The following is a 10,477-nucleotide window of genomic DNA, read 5'->3' on the forward strand; positions in this document are numbered from 1 at the left end:
CATATTTATTTAATTTTTTTTCTTTATGTGTGGAATAGGACAAGGAAATCTGTTTTTAGCATATTTTTTCAGAATAAATAGTGTAATAAGGTCAAGAAAGGGGAAAAATGTGTAAACATCCAGGTAAGTCAATATGTTATGGTGATGTAATGTACAGCATGGTAACTGTAGTTAGAATACTGTATGTCATATTTGAGAGTTGCTAAGGGAGTAGATCTTAAAAATCCTATCACAAGAAAAAAAAATTTGTAAACTATGTATGGTGACAAATATTTTTTTTTTTTTTAATTTTTTTAAATATTTTTATTTATTTATTTGACAGAGAGAGATCACAAGCAGGCAGAGAGGCAGGCAGAGAGAGAGGAGGAAGCAGGCTCCCCACTGAGCAGAGAGCCCGATGTGGGCCTCGATCCCAGGACCCTGAGATCATGACCTGAGCCGAAGGCAGCGGCTTAACCCACTGAGCCACCCAGGCGCCCTATGGTGACAAATATTAACTAGACCTTTTGTGGTGACCATTTTGCAATGTATACAAATGTCAAATCATTATATTGTACAACTGAAACTAATATAATGTTGTATGTCCATTATTTCTGGACAAAAAAAAGAAAAAATTAAATAGATTGGAAAACAAAAGAAATATATTTATATTGCAGTTATCATTATTATTCTATCCAGAAAAGTCCTAACAAATCTATAATGAGTTAGTGGCAAGGTCATTGTGTTTAGCAAGGTTTCAGGATACAAGGTCATTATGGAAAAATTAACAGATGTTGTACATTTAAAATTGGTGCTTTTTATTTATATAAATTATGCATAAATAATGTAGATTTTAAAAACAAAAAATTTTTAAGTGTTTGGGAGAAGTATTTAGTGTTACCTAAAGATTCACAAGTCCTATATATAAAATAAGTTTAATGATATTTGTGTATAAACATCTCTAATCCATTATAGTTTGTACATTTAAGGACAAAAACATTAGAATACATTCTTGAGAGGCCACAGAGTGGAACGAGGAAAAAATAAATTAAGATTTATATTAATATTTCTAGTATATGCCAGATACTGTGACAACACTTGAAGAAATTATTGTATTCAATATTTCACAGGGAAAATTACTAGGGTTTACCATAGGTAGCTATACTTACCTCAGTCATTAGAGAGAAACAAGAAAAATGTGTACAAGAATTAATGAAGATCACCATTTCCCTATACGGGTCCCCTATTTTAGACTCCATCACTGTTCTCTCTGAATTTTCTAAGCTATTACAAGTAAATGCCTTTTACACTTTGAAAATAGTTAATAATCATGTCAGGTATTTCATCATTCAAGAATAGTTTCAGGATTACAAATTTTGGAGTTAAGAAATTTCCAATTTTATTCAAGGAGCGCAAAAGTATTTTCCCAATTTTATTGAGAAGTAATTAAAATACATCACTGAATAAATTTAAGATGTATGGTATGACAGTTGGATTTACATATATTTTAAAATGATTATCACAATAGTTTCAGCTAACATCATCCACCACCTTATATAGATACAATATTAAAAAAAGAAAAGAAAAAGAAATTCTATTTATGATAGGAACTGTTGGGATTTTACTCTCTTAACCATCTTTCTATATATAATACAGCACTATTAACTATAGTCATCCTTTAATTTTGTACATTAAATCCCTAGTACTTATCTTATAACTGGAAAGCAGAAACACCTTTACTTTCTTTCCAGAAATGTAATGTCAAAGGACACGGGGAAAAAAAATTAATGAGGTATGAATGCATGCTTTAGTTCTGTATTTTTCAGTAAGTGTTCCAAAGCCAATGTTAGTCCATTCTTAATGTGGTTTCCCTCCATTATACTGCAGTTTAATTCATTATGATTTTCTTTTTTTTTTTATGCTTTTAATTCTTATCAGGGACACCAACCATGCTATGTGTTTGCTGGTTCTTACAATTCAGATTTTTCTTAACCAAGTCAGAAATGTGGCTTCTGGTATTTAATAACAACTGGAATTTGTATTTCATGAAGTACAACCGCACTGTTGGTAGGGGATGCCATATGTGTGTCGGACTCAGGATGTATTTGCATTTTTTAAAAGATTTCATTTATTTATTTGACAGAAAGAGAGATCACAAGTAGGCAGAGAGGCAGGTGCAGGGATATGGGGGGGGGGAGCAGGCTCCCTGATTCCTACTCAGCAGGGAGCCCGATGTGGGGCTTGATCCCAGGACCCTGAGACCATGACCTGAGCAGAGGCTTAACCCACTGAACCACCCAGGTGCCCCTGCACATTTTACTTTAATATTTTATTGCCTTTGAGGAAAATGCTAGAATTATAAAGTCTAAAAGAACATATACTATCGGGCTCCTGGGTGGCTCAGTGGGTTACTCTGCCTTCAGCTCAGGTCATGATCCCAGGGTCCTGGGATCGAGCCCCACATTGGGCTCTGCTCCACCGGGAGGCTGCTTTCCTCTGTCTCTCTCTGCCTGCCTCTCTGCCTACTTGTGATCTCTGTCTGTCAAATACATAAATAAAATCTTAAAAAAAAAAAAAAGAACATATACTATCTGTCCAACATAGATTCTGTTGTGAATTACTTTATAACAGAGAAAAAAAAATTACTGGTAAAGCACAGGAGCTACAGATGACATATAAATTCATAGAAAGTCAGTAAGCTGATCTCCACCTGTCATTTTTGATCAGGAAGTATTTTCCTCTCCATACCAAAGGCCAGTATCAAAGCCAGTCACTTTCTAGTACTGTTAACAAATTTCTTAATCAGTGAGATATGTGGATATAGGATGTAGATTTTCTTTTTACTGACCTTTTTGAGTACCCTTCTTATGCTTTCTATGAGTCTCGTATTATTTGATATGAAGTCTAGGATTAAACTGATTCACAATATATTCTCTGAAAAGAAAGGAAAATTTCTCTTGATCATTATATTCAAGCACATTGTTATATTTGTAGAATACATTTCAAGGTAATAAAAGAACACAGGAAATTTCCAGAACACAGGAAATGCCCCATATCATTTTTCTGCATTAATATTATAAGCCTGTATCTCTGCTATGAGATCATTCTCCAGGTCTCTCTCACTTCTAGACAATAATAGACTTAAAAGTTAGAAAGAGTATCTCCATATGAGACAGAGAACAGATTTATTTATATGTGGAGATAATCCATATCAAGTCTCCTTCCTTCTTCTGGAGGAGGTTTGCTTATATTCTAGGAAAAATAAAATGAAAAGAAATAAAATGTTTCTCATCAGCAAAGTGTGGGCAATTTGTCAGCTGTCTTTGGTAAAATCAGGTTAAACTATTTCTCAACTGTGACACAGATCACTGTATACTAGGAATCTATCTAGGCACAATCTGTGCTATGACAAAGGAATCTAATGTGAACATGAATTTCATGTTCTCTTCAGTTGCATGAGCAATATTCTGTCTAAATCCAATTAAGCTCATTGTTTTATCATTATCTATAAATATTAATATGTATGTGTGTATACATACACACACAAATGCATTTAAATATGTGTATCTTATACATATTTAAAAATTGAAAATATCTTATAGAGGTTAACACACATCCCAAATATTAACAATTTAAAGTAACAGTTTAAAACACCACAGCTTAAATTCTGAGGGTACAATTGAACAAAGCAAGAATTAGGCTGCACTGAAGTATAAATCCAAGTCCCATATGCTTAAAATTAAAAAAGGCAAGCATATCACAAAAACAAGAGGAGACCTAAGCAACTATCAGCCAGAGAACTAAAGCATTATTAGTGAACTTGAAATGGATTTTTAAAATTTTCTTTAGAGACAGACCAGGTGGAATAAAATGGTCCAGTAAAGCTGCCTTAAATACATGCTATTGGCAGAACTCACAATTAAAGCATAAATGGTTTTTAAAAGTGAGAGGGTCCTTATTGATGGAAATTTTTTTTTATACAATGAAGCTATTCTCTCTAGAACTTTTATGATAAATAAATCAGGATTGTATAGATTTAATTGTTGGCTTTTTGAAAATTTTCATTAGATAGTGAAATTAATTTGAGTATAAAATGGAAGAAGTTTCCTAAATGAAAGATTTCACTTGTGTGTAAAGTATCATGTGTTAACCTTACATGTAAATGCTAGTCCACATCTCATACTAATGGGGCAATAAAGGAATGGGGGATGTTAAGTTAGCTGTTAGTGACTTATTTCAATTTTATCTCTACTTCACAAATGCTCATGTCCTCAAAGTCACTAGTAATACATAATATTGGGTAAAACTTCTGCTTCTTATAAATCTGACTGATCTCAGATCTAAAGCAGATTATTATTTTTGAAAATTGAGAATATTTAAAATGAATAATTTGGAGAAAATTGAGAATATTTAAAAGGAATAACAACTCGTAACAAAAGAGAATACTCATTAAATGCAAAACTCTTTGGTCACAGCACTTGGGCTTCAATGCCACACCTCCACTTAGAAATTCTATGACCTTGAGCAACATGAGAAAAACAAAATACTGTAATATTTGGGGTTTGCTTATAAAACAGAAACCACACTAAGTATTTTAAGAGAGAGAATTCAATGTTAAGAATTATTTTCAAGTTTTGGATAGCTGAAAGAAATATAGAATATTGGACATTGAAATAACATGGAATAGTAACTCATAGAAAGAATCATGATCAAACTAGGAGGAAAAAAAAAATCATGAGTTGGAGTTATAAGAGCCTAGAAATTTGGAGAAGGGTCCTGTGGGTCAAAAATATCAAACTTTGAGGATGTGTTTCTGATCTTGGCAGTTCTACAGGATAAAAATAGGGCTGTTTCTGGGAGGAACAAACAATGCTAGAGAATAGAATCAACTTTCTCTACTAAGGTGGAGTATTACTAAGGCAATATTCAGTAGAACTTTGAACAAAAAGGAAGAGGCATATGCCTTCCTATTCCCTCCTGCCTTCTAGCTTCTCTAAAGGGTCCCATACTGGCAAAATTTTATAAAGTACCAGCTGTTAGAGTTTAAACAAGCTTGCATAGCCTAGCCCTGGAATCACAGAGTAAAGAAGGGTGGATTTGGTATTTTATGCAACAATAGTCAAGTAATTGGCACAAATTTCTATCTCAAAATATTGTTATAATGAAGAAACAATTTAATTAAGATTTAATGCAAAATCTGGCTCACATTAAATACCTAATAATTGCTTTCAATTACTAAGGTATATGGTGAAAATTTATTCAAAAGAAAATTAAAACTAGGCAAGAAATTTTAATCATAAAAAATAAAATTAGCACAATGAAAGCAGTTTCCTATTTCGTCTTGACAAGTGTATCTGTAGTACTTTAAACAATGCCTAGCATTCAACAGGTGTTCAAGAAATACGTATTGACTAATTTTTTTTTAAATATCACACACATTAGTTACCTATTGCTATGTACTAAAGTAATCTAAACTTAACATTTCAAATAATAAACTTTTTACTTTTACTAGTAAAACTTTTACTAGTAAACTTTTACTTTTTACTAGTATCTGTAAGAGAGGAGTCAATTGCTTTTTTTTTTAGGTGGTTGTGGATCAAAATCTCTACATCAGTTTGTTAGCTGGACATGCAGGCACCTCAAAGATTGGAGATAAATCCACTTTCAGACTCAAATGGCTTTTGGAAATCTTCAAAAGGTCTGCTTCAAAGTTTACTCATGCGGTTGTTAGAAGGAGGTTTGGAATTTATTCAAAGGAGTTGAAAGCTTACATCCACAGAGAAATCTGCACAAGGATGCTTGTAGCCTCTTTATTCATAATTGCCAAATTAAAAGCAACCAATATGTCTTTCAGTAGGTCAACAGATGATAATCAGTGGTGCATCTAGAAAACAGAATACTATTCAGTGCTAAAAGAAAGGAGCTCAGTCCAAGTAAAGTCATGGAAGAACCCCAACTGCGCATTACAAAGTGAAAGTAATCAATCTGGAACAACTACATACTGTGTGATTCCAACTACAGGACATCCTAGAAAAGAAAAACTTGTGCAGAGAGTAAAAACATTAGGGATGGTTAGGTTTTGGTGATCTCTTGGTACTTGTATCTCTTGCTGTCATCGAAATCTCAGTGGTTGTTGATCAAAATTGCATAACATATATAAGGTAAAGTTAGTTTTATATAGTTAATGTGGTGTTCTGAATTTCAGCATACAAGGGTAAGGTGGGTTGGTAATGTAGATTTTCAATTCAATTCAATTTTCCCGTCTGCACAATTTATTTGCTCATTTCATTTCAAAGATTCATATGACTGACTATAGACAATTGTTATAATTATTTTAACGTAAGTTCATATTAAGATCACTGGAATATTTTACCTATATTCATCCAAAATATACATATGAAGAATCTTGCAAGATCATTTTGCTTCAGAGCACAGTATATTTTCATAATTGCAAAGTAATTGAGTACATTGAAGACATATTAGAATTATATTTTGTAGAGAAGGCATTAATAATATACCTAAGTATATTCTGTAGTTTTAGTAAAAATTACTTCTTTAAATATCTGAGCTGAAATATAATTGTTGCTAAAACTATGTCAAAATAACACTTTACATGCTCCCTTCGGCAGCACATATACTGAAATTAGAGATTACCATGGCCCCTGCATAAGGAGGACCTGAAAATTCATGAAGTGTTCCATACTTTGTGCAATTCCCCCAGTGAACCTTTTGCCGATTAACTCGGAAAAATGATATGATCGAAAGCACAATGTGAGACACTGAATCATGAAATTGTGATATTTGACTAGAAAAATATTCTTGTAAAGCAAACTGTGACATGTGAATGAGGTTGAGTTACACCTGAAAAAATCATAAAACATTTACGTTTTGAGGAACTGTACATAGGTTTATATGTAAGTGGGGACATACTATACAACACTTGATTCTTTTCCCTTAAGTTTTGAAATGTGTCCTTGTTCAATTTGGTTAAATTTGTTCTCTGAGGTTTTCAAATTAAATTTCCAGTGTCTAATAATCTGTTTGGTTCCAGTAGAGAGAAATTTTTTGCTTGTGTTAAGGAAAGTTTAGAGTTTTGTTTCCCAGCTCTTTGTTTAGTAAATACATTAATTTGTCAAATGGGGTATCCTGATTGTAAAAAAAAAAAAAAATGAGTGAAAAATTCATTCTTGCCAAAGCACATTTGTTAGAAATACATGAATGCCAATGTTTTCTTTGTACCTTGTGTTCAAGATGTGGTTGACTGAATTATTGATCCTAATTTTTCATTCCACGGAAGATATTATACATCTAAACACTTGCTATGGGCTCATGATGGAAGATTGCATTTCATCCCCTCTTGACTTTGGGTTTGACCATATTATTTGTTTTGGTCAATTTAATGTTGATGGGTGTGAAAGAGACAGTCCAAAGGCACTCATGCGTTTGAACTCTTCCATGATGGGAAGATTATCCTTTCAGTCTTATCTGAATATGTTTTCTCTTACTAACATAATGAAGGTATCTTCCAATATTATACTATTAAACCTTCATATTTGTTTTTCATGTTTACTTATTCCAAGTGTAACTTATTTTTTGTTTGGGGATAAAGTAAAAAATAAAATAACAACTTGTTTTACTTTCCTTTTTTAATGTGGTTACACTGATATAAGTGTCACTTATTGAAAAGTCTATCCTGTCCATATTCATTATCCTGCACGATTCATCTTCATGTCATTGCCACTTATGTCAGTGGGTCTATTTCTAGATTCTATATTCTGTTTTATTAGTGTATGTTCTAGCCACACTTTACAGGTTATCATTTTCCCTTTGAATTACCTTGGAACTTCTGTCAAAAATCATACTCCAGAATGAAACATACTAAAAAATAGATCATTTTTTTTCTTTGGGTGACCCTTAACTATTCTTAGCTCTTTCAATTGCCTAATATATTTTTAAATCAGTTTCTCAATCCCAGAAAAATATTCCTTTGAAATCCTTTTTCAAAATAGCTGTACCAATTTATATCCCCATCTGTGATGAATGAGTTTCTGGTGCCCCATATCCTCAACAAAATACACTCATCTGTCTATGTGCAGTAGTATAATAATGAATAAAAGTGGTGAGAATGAACATCTAACCTTCTTTCTGATTCTGAACTTTTAATATGAATGTAGTGGTATTTTAAAAAAGGAATCTTGTATCCACAAATGTACCCTTTCATGTTCTATTTCCAGTTTGTCGAATGTTGTCAGCACTTCATTAGATGTTATAGTTAATTGTATTAATTACTTTTTGTGTGTTTATAAAGTTGTGCATATGTTTTTAATCTGTATATATGGGAGATTGTATAGACTGCTTTTTAAGCCTTAACACATACTTAAATTCTAGGATATACTTAAGCTGGTCATGATTTTTCTCTGTCTGTTATATATTGCTGGACTTGATTCGCTAATATTTTATTTTATATCTATCAATTTTCATATTTATTCTTTTATTCATGAATATGTGGGTTTGTAGTTGCCTTTTCTTATAATATTTTTGTCTGACTTTTATATCAAGGTTTTATTAGTCTCAAGTTTTTTCTCTCTAGGTACAGTTATTTCTCTTCCAGTTCTAATAGTATATTGTGTAGAATTAAGGAATTATAATAAGCAATAATGATACCTATTCACTAGAGAATTAACACATTTTAAACAGAACAAATAAGAAGGCCAATTCTATCACTGTATATCTATAATATCTATAGTATATCTACATATCTGTAATAGCCCATAAAGGTAGAGTTGAGCTCAGGAATCTCTACTTATTTTATATCATTTAAGAAATCAATATTATTAGACAACCAATCACAATGATAATCACAAAATATGTTGGAGATGAAATTTAACTCCCCACAATTATACAATTTTTTGTTCACTTAAAAATATGAATTATTCACTGAGTTTCATATTCACTGTTTTGTTGTGCTTTGGGGTATTTTATTTACATGTACAAATAGTACAGATATATTGTAATTCTTTGTTTAAAAGTAAATCTTTAATCTGATAGAAAGACTATCACAGTTAAAATATATACTATTGGAGCACCTGGGTGACTCAGTTAGTTAAGCGGCAGCCTTTAGCTCAGGTCATGATCCCAGAATCCTGGGATTGAGCCCGCTATCAGGCTGCCTGCTGGAATCTTCTTCTCCTTCTGCTTGCTGCTCTGCCTACTTGTGCTTTCTCTCTATCTCTCTGTCAAATAAATAAATAAAACCCTAATTTAATTTCTAGAATGTGACAAAGGGCAAGACTGAATTATGAGAGGTAAGAGAAAACAACTGATTGTACTAATTGGTATTTGGCATTTAATTATTTGAAATATATTTAATGATTCTATTGTTAAAAAGAGTAACTAATTTGAGTTAATAGAGCATCATTTGAATTAACTTGGAAAAAAGCATGAGATAGTTTTCAGATTAAAAAAAAAGTTCGCTATTGTGTAATATCTAAATGTATTGATACAATTGAAGTCATACTCTCAAAACAATTGAAATATACACGTTTTTGATTATAGATAAATCTCTTGTGACTCTATTTCTGTAAATCCTACATAGTTAAATAATCCGTCAAATTAGCACAGCTACATGACGATAAGCAATTGCTTCATATGAATTTTACCCTATCAAATGACTGTTTGAGTTAACTTATTAAATTAGTCATTGTTTTGATTCCATATAAACAAAGATATCATTCAGTTAATCAAAGTAAGCATTTGAGATATTTCTTTTCTCTTTAAACTTTAATTTTCAACTTCATTACATTTGAAACAAAGATAATTGTTACAATTTGGAAACCAACTTGTGTATGTAATATACATACATTTGAATACAATGATACATTAAATGTTCATTTGCATGTATAATAATTCAGAATATGTTGATTTTAATTCCTTCTAAAAATTATCATATCTCTTCCCCTGGAATATTTTATGCAGTAAAAAATTTCCAGCCAAGATAACAAAAATGATCATGGTAAAAAGAATAATAATTTTACAAAGCAACTTATTATTAAGAAATTTTTTTCTGGAAAGACAACTGGCTAAAGAGGATTTTATGTCATATAAAGAAAACAACAGACCTAGATATACCTCTTTGTACTGTAGAGGCAAGAGTTATTTCCAAGAATATCTGTGTGCCATGCAAATTATAAGAGTGGAAATAAACCAGGCAAGAGAAGAGGGCAAAAAATTTTGTGACAGAGCAACTATTTAAGTAAAGGATAGCCCAAAGTTAGAAGTTTGTCTTTGAAATGACTGGCACCATTCTGATAAAAACGGTCAGAGATTATTAAGAGGCTTGAAAAACATCATAGGTGCTAGAATGAATAAATGGATTCTTAACTATGAAATTAACCTAAAAAATGCTTAAAACGAATTATGGGAACAAATCAGGTAGATCATAGAAGGAGTACTGTTGCTGGACTTAAGTGAGCAGTTGATTGTAATACTTTACATATTC

The 10,477-nt window shown here is 31.8% G+C and overlaps 1 pseudogene; it reads left to right on the forward strand.

Moving 5' to 3' along the window:
- The first annotated feature begins 6,594 nt into the window (after positions 1 to 6,594).
- On the forward strand, positions 6,595 to 6,686 carry LOC123392361 (annotated as a pseudogene).
- Positions 6,687 to 10,477: the final 3,791 nt, after the last annotated feature.

Source organism: Mustela putorius, unplaced genomic scaffold (genome assembly GCF_011764305.1).
Source record: "Mustela putorius furo isolate JIRA1106 unplaced genomic scaffold, ASM1176430v1.1 tig00000508_pilon_pilon_pilon, whole genome shotgun sequence".
In the NCBI taxonomy this organism is placed as follows: Eukaryota; Metazoa; Chordata; class Mammalia; order Carnivora; family Mustelidae; genus Mustela; species Mustela putorius.